Consider the following 17,354-nt stretch of genomic DNA (forward strand, 5'->3'; position numbering starts at 1 on the left):
TGCGGACGTGCATGTATCAACGCTACCAGAGAAACCGTCGATCGATTCTAGGGTTTTGCCTTCGGGGTTTCCTTCGCTCGGCTCGGGACGGGCGAGGAGGGTCTCTCGCGTATGCGACATGTCAGGCCGAGGGCCGCTGTCCGCTGCTGGCGCCGCTCCTACGGGAGGTACTGGCCGTGGTGCTCCGCCGGTCCCTGGTGCCGCCGCTGCAGGCGGTGTCGGTCGTGTTCCGCTGATTACTGGCGCTGGTGGCGCCGGCCGCGGCGCGTCGCCGGCTGGTGCGAATGGCAACGTCGGGCGCGGCGGACTGCACCTTCAGAGACCGTCGGCTACGGGGACGAAACCCAGAGTCGGAGCCGGCCGGGGTGCTCCGACCGCCCCGCGGCAGGGTACGGCGGTCGATCCTGCCAGGTCTCAGGCGACGACGCACGTTGCTCCGTCCATTGTACGTCAGCAGAGGATCCAACTCAGCCACCGGCAGCCAAGGCTCTGGCCCTCGGACGGGGTCGCGGGGCGAACGGGCGTGGGGGATATACTGGTTACAGTAGAGATGGAAAGAATTTCAACCGCTACGGGCAGTGGGGTGATGATGGATACGATGCATATGGTGAGGGAGTACACCGTGGATCTTCGTCCGGTGGCGGCCGGGGATATACTCGATATTCTGATGAGGATGCGGGACAATTTCAAGGGCCGCCCGGTCATTTCGTTGAAGGTGTTGCCGGACCCAGGGATCGCTTCCGAGGTGGCTATCGTCGCGGTGGGAGAGGGAAACGGCCACCACCGCCACCACCGCCAGCTATAGAGGAGGCTTCGGGTGAGGTGATCGAGCATGGGGCAGCTTCGGTGGGAGATCCATCCACGTTACCCGCAGCGGCAGTTGATGCGGTTAGGGCTTTGGCAGCAGTGCAGGTTCCGGTGACTTCGGGAGGGACCAAACATCGGGAGGGCACGTCTGACAAAGGGTCGGAGAAAGTGGAGGGAGAGAAACTATCTAAGTGGGCGATTAAGAAGAAGAAGTTGCCTTGCTACCGATGTGGTGAGCCGGGGCACTTCGTGGCAGAGTGTACTAATGAGCTTTGCGAGTACTGTCTTCGTTCCCAGCATGCGACTGGGGAATGCCCTCTCCTCTCCAGTCCCAAGCCTGCCATTAACATTTTTGTGGTCTGCTGTAAGGAGTTGATGTTTTTTGAGACACCGGAGGTCGATCCTCTACCACAGATGGTTGAGAGCTCTTTCCCGGTAGCTATCAGAGTTACTAATGGGCAGTTGACCGAAGCTCAGATTATCAGACAGTTACGTGAGTTAGTGCCGGGTAATCATCAGTGGCTTCTGGAGCAGTTAGATGGTCAGTCTTATAAGGTTGATTGTCCCACTAAAGAGGATCAGATGCATTTTCTTAAGTGGGGTTTATGCCGAGTGACGAGTACAAACATTGTTATCGCTTTCGACGAGTGGAAGCAGGAGGAACCTGAAGGTACACCTCTACAGAAGGTATGGGTTCGCTTTTATGGGGTGCCACCTAAATATGTAAAACATTTTCTGATTGCTTGGAGTTTGGGTGGTCTCATTGGTAAGACAGAAAAGGTTGACATGCCTTTCACACGCGCACAAAATGCGGCGAGATTGTTGGTCAGTGTGGTGAGTGTTGAGCACATTCCAGATGTGGTCAGCTGGACACATGCTGGCGTCACTTATATCTTAGAGCTCGAGATTGAGGATACTGCAGTCTCAGAGGAGGGAGATGGGCCACATGACATGGATACGACTGAGGGTGGTGGTGCGCCCGGTGTTGGGAATCGTAGCATAATTTAAAATTTTCCTACGCTCACCAAGATGCATCTATGGAGTCTACTAGCAACGAGGGGAAAGGAGTGGATCTACATACCCTTGTAGATCGCGAGCGGAAGCGTTCCAATGAACGTGGATGACGGAGTCGTACTCGCCGTGATCCAAATCACCGATGACCGAGTGCCGAACGGACGGCACCTCCGCGTTCAACACACGTACGGTGCAGCGACGTCTCCTCCTTCTTGATCCAGCAAGGGGGAAGGAGAGGTTGATGGAGATCCAACAGCACGACGGCGTGGTGGTGGATGTAGCGGGTCTCCGGCAGGGCTTCGCCGAGCTTCTGCGAGAGAGAGAGAGGTGTTGCAGGGGAGGAGGGAGGCGCCCAAGGCTTAGATCTTGCTGCCCTCCCTTCCCCCCACTATATATAGGGCCAAGGGAGAGGGGGGGGGGGGGGGCGCAGCCTTGCCCCTTCCTTCAAGGAAGGGTGCGGCCAGGGGGGAGTCCTTCCCCCCCAAGGCACCTCGGAGGTGCCTTCCCCCTTTAGGACTCTCCCTTCTTTCTTATCTCTTGCGCATGGGCCTCTTGGGGCTGGTGCCCTTGGCCCATATAGGCCAAGGCGCACCCCTTACAGCCCATGTGGCCCCCCGGGGCTGGTGGACCCCCTTGGTGGACCCCCGGACCCCTTTCGGCACTCCCGGTACAATACCGATAAAGCGCGAAACTTTTCCGGCGACCAAAATAAGACTTCCCATATATAAATCTTTACCTCCGGACCATTCCGGAACCTCTCGTGACGTCCGGGATCTCATCCGGGACTCCGAACAACTTTCGGGTTTCCGCATACATATATCTCTACAACCCTAGCGTCACCGGACCTTAAGTGTGTAGACCCTACGGGTTCGGGAGACATGCAGACATGACCGAGATGCCTCTCCGGTCAATAACCAACAGCGGGATCTGGATACCCATGTTGGCTCCCACATGTTCCACGATGATATCATCGGATGAACCACGGTGTCGAGGATTCAATCAATCCGTATGCAATTCCCTTTGTCAATCGGTATGTTACTTGCCCGAGATTCGATCGTCGGTATCCCAATACCTTGTTCAATCTCGTTACCGGCAAGTCTCTTTACTCGTACCGCAATGCATGATCCCGTGACTAACGCCTTAGTCACATTGAGCTCATTATGATGATGCATTACCGAGTGGGCCCAGAGATACCTCTCCGTCACACGGAGTGACAAATCCCAGTCCCGATCCGTGCCAACCCAACAGACACTTTCGGAGATACCCGTAATGCACCTTTATAGTCACCCAGTTACGTTGTGACGTTTGGCACACCCAAAGCACTCCTACGGTATCCGGGAGTTGCACGATCTCATGGTCTAAGGAAAAGATACTTGACATTGGAAAAGCTCTAGCAAACGAAACTACACGATCTTTTATGCTATGCTTAAGTTGGGTCGTGTCCATCACATCATTCTCCTAATGATGTGATCCCGTTATCAATGACATCCAATGTCCATAGTCAGGAAACCATGACTATCTGTTGATCAACGAGCTAGTCAACTAGAGGCTTACTAGGGACAGGTTGTGGTCTATGTATTCACACATGTATTATGATTTCCGGACAATACAATTATAGCACGAATAATAGACTATTATCATGAACACATAAATATAATAATAACCATTTATTATTGCCTCTAGGGCATATTTCCAATAGTCTCCCACTTGCACTAGAGTCAATAATCTAGTTACATTGTGATGAATCGAACACCCATTGCGTCCTGGTGTTGATCATGTTTTGCCCTAGGGAGAGGTTTAGTCAACGGATCTGCTACATTCAGGTCCGTATGTACTTTACAAATATCTATGTCTCCATTTTGAACACTTTCACGAATGGAGTTGAAGCGACGCTTGATATGCCTGGTCTTCCTGTGAAACCTGGGCTCCTTCGCAAGGGCAATAGCTCCAGTGTTGTCACAGAAGAGAGTCATCGGGCCCGACGCATTGGGAATCACCCCTAGGTCGGTAATGAACTCCTTCATCCAGACTGCTTCCTGTGCTGCCTCCGAGGCTGCCATGTATTCCGCTTCACATGTAGATCCCGCCACGACGCTCTGCTTGCAACTGCACCAGCTTACTGCTCCTCTATTCAAAATATACACGTATCCAGTCTGTGACTTCGAGTCATCCAGATCTGTGTCGAAGCTAGCGTCGACGTAACCCTTTACGACGAGCTCTTCGTCACCTCCATAAACGAGAAACATATCCTTTGTCCTTTTCAGGTACTTCAGGATATTCTTGACCGCTGTCCAGTGTTCCTTGCCGGGATTACTTTGGTACCTTCCTACCAAACTTACGGCAAGGTTTACATCAGGTCTGGTACACAGCATGGCATACATAATAGACCCTATGGCCGAGGCATAGGGGATGACACTCATCTCTTCTATATCTTCTGCCGTGGTCGGGCATTGAGCCGTGCTCAATTGCACACCTTGCAATACAGGCAAGAACCCCTTCTTGGACTGATCCATACTGAACTTCTTCAATATCTTGTCAAGGTATGTACTCTGTGAAAGACCAATGAGGCGTCTTGATCTATCTCTATAGATCTTGATGCCTAATATATAAGCAGCTTCTCCAAGGTCCTTCATTGAAAAACACTTATTCAAATAGGCCTTTATACTTTCCAAGAATTCTATATCATTTCCCATCAATAGTATGTCATCCACATATAATATGAGAAATGCTACAGAGCTCCCACTCACTTTCTTGTAAACACAGGCTTCTCCATAAGTCTGTGTAAACCCAAACGCTTTGATCATCTCATCAAAGCGAATGTTCCAACTCCGAGATGCTTGCACCAGCCCATAGATTGAGCGTTGGAGCTTGCATACTTTGTTAGCATTCTTAGGATCGACAAAACCTTCCGGCTGCATCATATACAACTCTTCCTTAAGGAAGCCGTTAAGGAATGCCGTTTTGACGTCCATCTGCCATATCTCATAATCATAGTATGCGGCAATTGCTAACATGATTCGGACGGACTTCAGCTTCGCTACGGGTGAGAAAGTCTCATCGTAGTCAATCCCTTGAACTTGTCGATAACCCTTAGCGACAAGTCGAGCTTTGTAGATGGTCACATTACCATCTGCGTCCGTCTTCTTCTTAAAGATCCATTTGTTTTCTATGGCTTGCCGCTCATCGGGCAAGTCAGTCAAAGTCCATACTTTGTTTTCATACATGGATTCTATCTCGGATTTCATGGCTTCTAGCCATTTGTCGGAATCCGGGCCCGCCATCGCTTCTTCATAGTTCGAAGGTTCACCATTGTCTAACAACATGATTTCAAGGACAGGGTTGCCGTACCACTCTGGTGCGGAACGTGTCCTTGTGGACCTACGAAGTTCAGTGGCAACTTGATCCGAAGCTTCATGATCATCATCATTAACTTCCTCCCCCGTCGGTGTAGGCACCACAGGAACATTTTCCCGCGCTGCGCTACTTTCCGACTCGGAAGGGGTGACTATCACCTCATCAAGTTCCACTTTCCTCCCACTCAATTCTTTCGAGAGAAACTCCTTCTCTAGAAAGGACCCGTTCTTGGCAACGAAGATCTTGCCTTCGGATCTGAGGTAGAAGGTGTACCCAATAGTTTCCTTAGGGTATCCTATGAAGACGCATTTTTCCGATTTGGGTTCGAGCTTTTCAGGTTGAAGTTTCTTGACATAAGCATCGCATCCCCAAACTTTTAGAAACGACAGCTTAGGTTTCTTCCCAAACCATAATTCATACGGTGTCGTCTCAACGGATTTAGACGGTGCCCTATTTAAAGTGAATGCGGCAGTCTCTAAAGCATAACCCCAAAATGAGAGCGGTAAATCGGTAAGAGACATCATAGATCGCACCATATCCAATAGAGTGCGATTACGACGTTCGGACACACCATTTCTCTGAGGTGTTCCAGGCGGCGTGAGTTGTGAAACTATTCCACATTTCCTTAAGTGTGTACCAAATTCGTGACTTAAATATTCTCCACCACGATCTGATCGTAAGAATTTTATTTTCCTGTCACGTTGATTCTCAACCTCACTCTGAAATTCCTTGAACTTTTCAAAGGTTTCAGACTTGTGTTTTATTAGGTAGACATACCCATATCTACTTAAATCATCAGTGAGAGTGAGAACATAACGATATCCTCCGCGAGACTCAACACTCATTGGACCACACACATCGGTATGTATGATTTCCAATAAGTTGGTTGCTCGCTCCATTGTTCCGGAGAACGGAGTCTTGGTCATCTTACCCATGAGGCATGGTTCGCACGTGTCAAATGATTCGTAATCAAGAGACTCCAAAAGTCCATCTGCATGGAGCTTCTTCATGCGCTTGACACCAATGTGACCAAGGCGGCAGTGCCACAAGTATGTGGGACTATCGTTATCAACTTTACATCTTTTGGTATTCACACTATGAACATGTGTAACATCACGTTCGAGATTTATCAAAAATAAACCATTGACCAGCGGGGCATGACCATAAAACATATCTCTCAAATAAATAGAACAACCATTATTCTCAGATTTAAATGAGTAGCCATCTCGAATTAAACGAGATCCAGATACAATGTTCATGCTGAAAGCTGGCACTAAATAACAATTATTGAGGTTTAAAACTAATCCCGTGGGTAGATGCAGAGGTAGCGTGCCGACGGCGATCACATCGACCTTGGAACCATTCCCGACGCGCATCATCACCTCGTCCTTTGCCAGTCTCCGTTTATTCCGTAGTTCCTGTTTTGAGTTACAAATATGAGCAACCGCACCGGTATCAAATACCCAGGAGCTACTACGAGTACTGGTAAGGTACACATCAATTACTTGTATATCACATATACCTTGGGTGTTGCCGGCCTTCTTCTTGTCCGCTAAATATTTGGGGCAGTTCCGCTTCCAGTGACCACTTCCCTTGCAGTAAAAGCACTCAGTCTCGGGCTTGGGTCCATTCTTTGACTTCTTCCCGGTAACTGGCTTACCGGGCGCGGCAACTCCCTTGCCGTCCTTCTTGAAGTTCTTCTTACCCTTGCCCTTCTTGAACTTAGTGGTTTTATTCACCATCAACACTTGATGTTCTTTTCTGATCTCTACCTCAGCTAATTTCAGCATTGAATATACCTCGGGAATGGTCTTTTCCATCCCCTGCATATTGTAGTTCATCACAAAGCTCTTGTAGCTTGGTGGAAGCGACTGGAGGATTCTGTCAATGACCGCGTCATCCGGGAGATTAACTCCCAGCTGAGACAAGCGGTTGTGCAACCCAGACATTCTGAGTATGTGCTCACTAACAGAACTGTTCTCCTCCATTTTACAGCTGAAGAACTTGTCGGAGACATCATATCTCTCGACCCGGGCATGAGCTTGAAAAACCAGTTTCAGCTCCTCGAACATCTCATATGCTCCATGTTTCTCAAAACGCTTTTGGAGACCCGGTTCTAAGCTGTAAAGCATGCCGCATTGAACGAGGGAGTAATCATCAGCACACTGCTGCCAAGCGTTCATAATGTCTTGGTTCTCAGGGATTGGTGCTTCACCTAGCGGTGCTTCTAAGACATAATCTTTCTTGGCTGCTATGAGGATGATCCTCAGGTTCCGGACCCAGTCCGTATAGTTGCTGCCATCATCTTTCAGCTTGGTTTTCTCTAGGAACGCGTTGAAATTGAGGACAACGTGGGCCATTTGATCTACAATACATAGTGTAAAGATTTTAGACTAAGTTCATGATAATTAAGTTCATATAATCAAATTATTTAATGAACTCCCACTCAGATAGACATCCCTCTCGTCATCTAAGTGAAACATGATCCGAGTTCAACTAGGCCGTGTCCGATCATCACGTGAGACGGACTAGTCAAGATCGGTGAACATCTCCATGTTGATCGTAACTTCTATACGACTCATGCTCGACCTTTCGGTCCTCCGTGTTCCGAGGCCATGTCTGTACATGCTAGGCTCGTCAAGTCAACCTAAGTGTATTGCGTGTGTTCCGAGGCCATGTCTGTACATGCTAGGCTCGTCAACACCCGTTGTATTCGAACGTTAGGATCTATCACACCCGATCATCACGTGGTGCTTCGAAACAACGAACCTTCGCAACGGTGCACAGTTAGGGTGAACACTTTCTTGAAATTATTATAAGGGATCATCTTACTTACTACCGTCGTTCTAAGCAAATAAGATGCAAAAACATGATAAACATCACATGCAATCATATAGTGACATGATATGGCCAATATCATCATGCTCCTTTGATCTCCATCTTCGGGGCACCATGATCATCTTCTTCACCGGCATGACACCATGATCTCCATCATCATGATCTCCATCATTGTGTCTTCATGAAGTCGTCACGCCAATGATTACTTCTACTTGTATGGCTAACGCGTTTAGCAACAAAGTAAAGTAAATTACATGGCGTTATTCAATGACACGCAGGTCATGCAAAATAATAAAGACAACTCCTATGGCTCCTGCCGGTTGTCATACTCATCGACATGCAAGTCGTGATTCCTATTACAAGAATATGATCAATCTCATACATCACATATATCATTCATCACATCTTCTGGCCATATCATATCACATATATCACTTGCTGCAAAAACAAGTTAGACGTCCTCTAATTGTTGTTGCAAGTTTTACGTGGTTTGTAGGTTTCTAACAAGAACGTTTTCTTACCTACGTATGACCACAACGTGATTTGCCAATTTCTATTTACCCTTCATAAGGACCCTTTTCATCGAATCCGTTCCGACTAAAGTAGGAGAGACAGACACCCGCTAGCCACCTTATGCAACTAGTGCATGTCAATCGGTGGAACCTGTCTCACGTAAGCGTACGTGTAAGGTCGGTCCGGGCCGCTTCATCCTACAATGCCGCCGAAGCAAGAAACGACTAGTAGCGGCAAGAAGAATTGGCAACATCAACGCCCACAACTTCTTTGTGTTCTACTCATGCATAGTAACTACGCATAGGCCTGGCTCTGATACCACTGTTGGGAATCGTAGCATAATTTAAAATTTTCCTACGCTCACCAAGATGCATCTATGGAGTCTACTAGCAACGAGGGGAAAGGAGTGGATCTACATACCCTTGTAGATCGCGAGCGGAAGCGTTCCAATGAACGTGGATGACGGAGTCGTACTCGCCGTGATCCAAATCACCGATGACCGAGTGCCGAACGGACGACACCTCCACGTTCAACACACGTACGGTGCAGCGACGTCTCCTCCTTCTTGATCTAGCAAGGGGGAAGGAGAGGTTGATGGAGATCCAACAGCACGACGGCGTGGTGGTGGATGTAGCGGGTCTCCGGCAGGGCTTCGCCGAGCTTCTGCGAGAGAGAGAGAGAGGTGTTGCAGGGGAGGAGGGAGGCGCCCAAGGCTTAGATCTTGCTGCCCTCCCTTCCCCCCACTATATATAGGGCCAAGGGAGAGGGGGGGGGGGCGCAGCCTTGCCCCTTCCTTCAAGGAAGGGTGCGGCCAGGGGGGAGTCCTTCCCCCCCAAGGCACCTCGGAGGTGCCTTCCCCCTTTAGGACTCTCCCTTCTTTCTTATCTCTTGCGCATGGGCCTCTTGGGGCTGGTGCCCTTGGCCCATATAGGCCAAGGCGCACCCCTTACAGCCCATGTGGCCCCCCGGGGCTGGTGGACCCCCTTGGTGGACCCCCGGACCCCTTTCGGCACTCCCGGTACAATACCGATAAAGCGCGAAACTTTTCCGGCGACCAAAATAAGACTTCCCATATATAAATCTTTACCTCCGGACCATTCCGGAACCTCTCGTGACGTCCGGGATCTCATCCGGGACTCCGAACAACTTTCGGGTTTCCGCATACATATATCTCTACAACCCTAGCGTCACCGGACCTTAAGTGTGTAGACCCTACGGGTTCGGGAGACATGCAGACATGGCCGAGACACCTCTCCGGTCAATAACCAACAGCGGGATCTGGATACCCATGTTGGCTCCCACATGTTCCACGATGATATCATCGGATGAACCACGGTGTCGAGGATTCAATCAATCCGTATGCAATTCCCTTTGTCAATCGGTATGTTACTTGCCCGAGATTCGATCGTCGGTATCCCAATACCTTGTTCAATCTCGTTACCGGCAAGTCTCTTTACTCGTACCGCAATGCATGATCCCGTGACTAACGCCTTAGTCACATTGAGCTCATTATGATGATGCATTACCGAGTGGGCCCAGAGATACCTCTCCGTCACACGGAGTGACAAATCCCAGTCCCGATCCGTGCCAACCCAACAGACACTTTCGGAGATACCCGTAATGCACCTTTATAGTCACCCAGTTACGTTGTGACGTTTGGCACACCCAAAGCACTCCTACGGTATCCGGGAGTTGCACGATCTCATGGTCTAAGGAAAAGATACTTGACATTGGAAAAGCTCTAGCAAACGAAACTACACGATCTTTTATGCTATGCTTAAGTTGGGTCGTGTCCATCACATCATTCTCCTAATGATGTGATCCCGTTATCAATGACATCCAATGTCCATAGTCAGGAAACCATGACTATCTGTTGATCAACGAGCTAGTCAACTAGAGGCTTACTAGGGACAGGTTGTGGTCTATGTATTCACACATGTATTATGATTTCCGGACAATACAATTATAGCACGAATAATAGACTATTATCATGAACACATAAATATAATAATAACCATTTATTATTGCCTCTAGGGCATATTTCCAACACCCGGGAACCAGGAGAAGGGCGCTGATGATGCACGGCCGGAGTCGGATAAGGGGCCTACGCCAGATAAGGTAGTCAGCTCTACCAAACAGGCGCCCTCGTCCACTACTCCGGTGAACACACTTCGTTTTGGTTCTTTTGCACCGGGGTCGGCTCCTAGCCGGTTATGGAGCACCAGGGTTGAGGCAGACGACCCGACAGAGCTTGAGCTACCACCAGTGCCGAATCTAGTCGGCGATGTGACGTTTGCGGAGTCCACACCCGGGGCGCGGGTCGATTCTGAGAGGTTGGTTGCGGGAAGGGCGCCTGGACAGGAGGTCTGTGGCACTTTTCCCAGTTTGACGACTCCGGCCGATTTGGGGGTGAGGTGCGGGAAGGAGTCCCGTGCTATAATCCCCCCACAGGATCATATCTTCCGCAGTGGCACGTCGGGGGTGAGATGCGGGAAGGAGTCCCATGTCACAACTCCTCCACTGTGTTGCATCGAGCAGGGCAGCCGAGGGACGGCGGTTTCCGCGGGTGCCAAGGGGGGCGGGATCTGTGAGCAGGCGGCTCAACGGTCCTTTTCCCCTGTGGCACAGGCGGCGGAGGTCCACTCCACAGCGCCCTACCCTTCTTCACCGACGATAAGGGAGGGGCGTGGGAGTCCTGACCGCACTGTTGGCGGGAAGACCACAGAGGAGCTCATCGCCTTTGGCGGGATTGCGGATCCGGTGTCGGCTGGCAGGCGTGTCAGTAACCGGATCCAGGGACAGCTGGACGCGGACGACCTGCAGCTAGCGCGTGCCAAGAGGGCCGCCATGCTTCGTCATGCTGAGATCACTGCAGGTACGTCCTTTGATACAAGTTGTTCTATTTTATACTTCTCTGAGAATGAAATTGTTGACAAGGCAAACGACTTAGGTATTTCTTTGGGGTCAAATGAAACCGAGGTCGTCAAATCAGTTAACGATCTTTTAGACTTGGAAGCGGAGAGGGCTTCAGAGATCATTCATAATCTTGCCTCTGTCCAATCATTGAATGATAATGACATGAACAATTTAGGCATTAATGATCTTACAAATATTTGTCATAATCTCTTACCGAGTGACGAGGCTGAAGAGGAGGAAGATGTGGGGAACATAGATACGGTTGAACCTCTCTTGAGGGAGGAGGTACTATCTGTCATCGATGATTCCTTCGTACCGCAGGGTGTTGAGGAGAAGCCCAAACGACCCTGGAAGCGGAAAATTTATCCTACCTCGGCAGTACGTAGGAGTGCTAGAGTAAAACTTAAGAAAAAATTCCATGATGATTTATGAGAGGACTCTTTTGGAATAGCAGAGGTCTAGCAGACTTGGCTAAACAAAGATTCTTAGCAGAGACAACTTTAGAGCATCACTTAGATTTCATTGCACTTTTAGAAACTGGACGAGATAATTTCACATCCCAGTTTCTTCAAACCCTTTCCAGTGGTATCGACTTTGATTGGCACATTTTACCCCCTAGAGGAAGATCCGGCGGGATTTTACTAGGTGTACGGTGTGAGTCGTTAGAGGTGCTTAATGTGGTGCAGGGAGACTTTTCGGTTAAATTTAGGGTGCGATCAAAATTGGATGGTTTCCGATGGTCGTTAGTTGCAGTATATGGGGCAGCGCAACCTGAATTTAAACCCGACTTTCTTGCCGATTTAGTGCGGATTTGTGGAGATGAGAATCTGCCAGTACTAGTCGGGGGAGATTTTAATATCATTCGGAGAAGAGAAGAAAAGAATAATGACAATTTCGATGGCCGGTGGTCAATGATGTTTAACATGATTATAGAGAGCCTCAATTTGAGAGAAATTGAGCTCACCGGTAGACAGTTTACATGGGCTAATTCGTTACCTACTCCGACATATGAGAAGTTGGATAGGGTGCTTGCTAGTGTGGAGTGGGAACAAAAATATCCCATGGTGTCGGTTCATGCGATGCAAAGAGCGATCTCGGACCATACACCACTCCTTTTAGATTCGGGAGAGGCTACCCATGTTGCAAACAAAAATATCTTCTCCTTCGAGCAAAGTTGGTTTGAGCGAGAAAGATTTATGGAGATGATTGCACGCGAATGGGATTTACCAGCTATGGGTATGACGCATGTCGAGAGATGGCAGAATAAGATTAGGCATCTCCGACAATTTCTGAGAGGTTGGGCCAGGAATGAGAGTGGGATTTATAAGAAGAAAAAAGAAAGTCTAACTCAACTCATTGAGGCACTAGATGTAAAAGCTGAAACAACTCTTCTTTCTGTGATTGAGCATCGCACCAAGTCAGAGGCTGAGCAAGGCCTACGTGTCCTCTTGAGAGAGGAGGAACTCAAGTGGGCGCTGCGTGCGAAATCGCTTAAAGTTGTACAAGGGGACAACAATACACAGTTTTTCCATATGATTGCAAATGGTAAACATAGGAAGAAGAAGATTATACAGCTTGAACAAGACGAAGGAACAATTGTGGGGCAAGAAAATCTGAAATAATATATTTCCAATTATTATAAAAACCTTTATGGGCCCCCGATTACTTCCACGGTGTCTCTTGATGAGTCGGTGATTGATGATATACCTCAATTACAGGCAGCGGAGAATGATATTCTCTCGGCACCGTTTACTGAAAAAGAAGTTCATCTGGCCATAACGCAAATGAAGCCGAATAAAGCACCGGGACCAGATGGGTTCCCAGCTGAATTCTATCAGAAATGTTGGCATATCATTAAAGATGATCTTATGCCTATGTTTCATGATTTTTTTGATGGCCATTTGGAGTTGTTTCACCTCAACTTTGGCACTATAACATTATTACCAAAGAGGAATGAGGCGGTCAGAATAGAACAATTCCGACCCATTTGCCTGCTGAATGTGAGTTTTAATTTTTTTTACAAAGGTAGGAACCAATAGATTGACGCAAGTTGCTCACTCAGTGGTTCAACCTAGTCAGACAGCTTTCATGTCTGGACGACACATACTCGAAGGAGTGGTTGTCTTACATGAAACACTCCATGAAATTCATTCAAAGAAACTAGACGGGGTTATCTTAAAAGTGGATTTCGAGAAGGCTTATGATAAGGTAAAATGGCCTTTTCTTCAGCAGGCAATGCGTATGAAGGGTTTTAGTGAACGCTGGAGGCACCAGGTGAATACTCAGGTCCAGAAAGGTAGTGTCGGAATTAAGGTGAACGATGACATCGGTCACTATTTCCAAACGCATAAGGGGTTGAGACAAGGGGATTCCATGTCACCTCTTCTGTTCAATATTGTGGCAGATATGCTGGCCGTCATTATTGGCAGGGCCAAGCAACATGGCCATGTAGAAGGTCTAGTTCCTCATCTGATTGATGGAGGAGTGTCCATTCTACAATATGCTGATGACACTATCCTTTTCATGGAACATGACATGGCTAAGGCACGTAATATGAAACTTATCCTATGTCTATTCGAACAATTGTCTGGATTAAAAATTAATTTTCATAAGAGCGAGGTGTTCTGCTTTGGGAAGGCTAAAGAAGAGAAACATACTTACAGACAATTGTTTGGATGCGAAGTAGGTGCTTTACCATTCAGTTACTTGGGTATTCCGATTCACCACCGTAAACTCTCCAATAAGGAATGGAAATGTATTGAAGAATGAATTGAAAAAAAAACTCAGTTGTTGGAAGGGTAAGCTGATGTCATATGGAGGTCGACTAGTTTTGATTAACTCCGTATTGACTAGCATGCCAATGTTTTTACTTTCGTTCTTCGAAATTCCGAAAGGGGTCCGCAAGCGGCTTGATTTCTTTCGATCTCGTTTCTTTTGGCAATCTGAAGAGTCCAAGAGGAAGTACCGTCTCGCACGATGGGATATTCTTTGTCGACCTAAAGACCAAGGGGGGCTCGGTATCGAGAATTTAGAAGTTAAGAATAAATGCCTTATGAGCAAATGGTTGTATAGGTTAGAGACAGAGCCGGAGGGCATGTGGTCTCAAATCCTACGCAATAAATACTTGCACTCGAAAACTCTAGCCCAGGTTACTATCAGACCAAATGATTCACCGTTCTGGAAGGGACTTATGAGAACGAAAGATTTGTTCTTCCGTAGGATCAAATTCGTGATTGGCAACGGGATGTCAACAAGATTTTGGGACGACACGTGGCTAGGAGAGACACCTCTGGCCTTACAATATCCTACCCTTTACAATATTGTGCAACGTAAGGAAGATTACGTAGGTATTGTCTTTCAAACTATTCCCTTGAACATCCAATTTCGACGTACGTTAGTGGGGAAGAGATGGACAGCCTGGATGCACCTGGTTCGGAGATTGATCGAAGTTCGACTCTCCAACAGGCCAGACTCCATGCACTGGATGTTAACTAAAAATGGGATATTTACGGTGAAATCATTTTATACGGATTTGATTAATTCTGGCCCCCTCTCAAGATCACTTCATATTTGGAAGATTAAGGTTCCTTTGCGGATTAAAATTTTCATGTGGTTTGTTCACAAGCAAGTAATACTCACAAAGGATAACCTAATTAAGAGGCGATGGGTAGGAAACGCGCGGTGTTGTTTCTGTGCTCAAGACGAGACAATACAACATTTATTTATTGAATGCCCACTTGCCAAGTTACTTTGAAGAACGATTCATATAGCTTTTAATATCACCCCCCCATAGATATTGCGTCTTTGTTTGGGACGTGGTTAGCTGGGGTTGAACAGGGCACGGCAGCTCGTATTCGGATTGGAATATGTGCGTTATTATGGGCTATATGGAATTGCAGAAACGATGTGATATTCACCAGACAACACAACTTAACTTTTTTGCAGGTTATCTTCAGAGCTACAGTTTGGATCCGTACGTGGTCCTTACTCACTCCTATGGACTCCAGGGAGCCTTTGGTTACTGGGTGCAACCAATGGGAGATGGTGGCTCGGGCTATATTCAACCGGTTCGGATGGCGGTCGCATAACAGGATAGGAGTCTAGAGAGATTGTCCTTATTATTACCATACCGGTTGTCTTTGTCCGCTTGTACTTTTCAGTTTTTATGCCTTGTGCTCTGCTCCGTTTGCGAGCTGTAAGACCTTTGTAGTGATACTTTCGGAATTTTTAATAAAAGGGCTGCATGCATCATTATGATGCAGAGGCCGGGGTATACCTCCATTTCCAAAAAAATGCTATCCCTTTTTGTCGAACAAACAACGCTCCACCCCGCCGTCTCCTTCCGCCGCAATCCCGTCACCGGCCACCTCCCCTCTCCTTCACCTGCGCTCGGTCACATGGGGTGGTGACGCATGCAGGAGTGCAGAGGATGTGTCCATGTGGGATGTGGAACTCGGGCCGCAGCGGCATGCCGCCCCGTCCTTGCCTCGAGGTCGCAGCCGCCGCGTCGTCCACGTCCCGTCACCTTGGGTCGATCAGTGCTGAAGCCCTCGCAAGGAGTCGCTGAATCTTCCTGTCGATTTTCGTCGACGTGAACTGCATGACGGCGAGCGAACACGGCTGTGTCTTCTCCTATTTTTTTGGCCCTGAGTCCTCCTGCCCCTTGCTTCCTGCTTGCTCGGGTTGTTCTTCGTCACGTGCTTGCACGGCTTATGTGTTGTTGCCTGTGGTGTCTGGGCTAGATGTGTGTACTAACTTGGTGATAATCTTATACTGGATGGTGTTATCCAATTGATAAATCTTCGTGATTTCCTTTGTGTTCTACGATGGGCACGGCGGGCAGCGACAACGCGATACCTGACGAGGATGCACGCTCGGCCATGAGGACGAGACCAGGACGGCGCGATTGGAGGGACGACAACGCCGCAGAGTGCTGCGGCCAGCTGCTACCCTATAGTCGCCGCCGGCCATGGGATCGACACGCCCTGCGCCTCCACTATGAGGTTGTGTTAACCTGGAGCTGCCGTGCCTGCGCGCACGTCATGCAGTTTGGGCGGGCAAAGCTCCGGCAGTCCGCCTTCTTCTCGTCAGCCCGTGAGATGCAAGTCTGCCTCTTCTCTCCGATTCCCCTCCTTTTCTGATGTGCTTCTTTGGTTCGTGTTTGTACTTCCATCTTTTTTCATGCACGGTAGTTGTTTGTGTTAATGCCTATAAGGGGAAATCAAGTTCCTGGTCATTTTCTTAGGTACAGTGAGCTTTCCAATTTGTCACTCATGGTTTTAGTTTTCTAGAAACAAAATTTGGTTCTGCACAACGTATATGTATTCTGTATTTTAGGAATGGTATGAAGAATATACAGGGCCCATGAAAGGAAGATCAATGACTCATATAAATTACTTAATGGAAAATGTCCCGAGGAAGCCCAACGAGAAACTAAGAATCCTCTTATAGAGAAAAAAGTAACTATCATTCCTTTTTCTGACGAATCACGTAATCCTCCAAGTTCACGAACTAATAAGGTTATAAAATGAATCGTAATCACAATTGAATGCTCTCAAATCATTTCTTCTTGGGAGAAGTTTACATTTAGCATGGAGAGATCAAAGGCTTTCTGTGAAGGGTGAACCAATAATTCATGGTTTCTGAATATTTTACCATCAGGTACTTCTCCTGTTTCAACAATGTATTCCTGATTTCTAGACTTAGTTCTCTAGGAATATAAGTCAGTACAATCTATCCTAACTTTGTAAGGAGTTGCGAAGTAGTTTCACTCCATATCCTGTTACTTCATTGATGTGTGCAACATTGCCGATTAATCAGGAATGCTATTTTGCCTATCATGATTGCATATGTATTAGTTATTGCCTTTTCTTTGCTTTAAAAATCTTTTGATGAGTAGCTCAAGGTAGTTG

The 17,354-nt window shown here is 47.9% G+C and overlaps 1 pseudogene; it reads left to right on the forward strand.

Annotated features, from left to right (window-relative positions):
- The first annotated feature begins 1,221 nt into the window (after positions 1–1,221).
- Positions 1,222–16,009, forward strand: LOC141022489 (uncharacterized; annotated as a pseudogene).
- Positions 16,010–17,354: the final 1,345 nt, after the last annotated feature.

The sequence above is a fragment of the Aegilops tauschii genome, chromosome 5 (genome assembly GCF_002575655.3).
Source record: "Aegilops tauschii subsp. strangulata cultivar AL8/78 chromosome 5, Aet v6.0, whole genome shotgun sequence".
NCBI lineage: Eukaryota > Viridiplantae > Streptophyta > Magnoliopsida > Poales > Poaceae > Aegilops > Aegilops tauschii.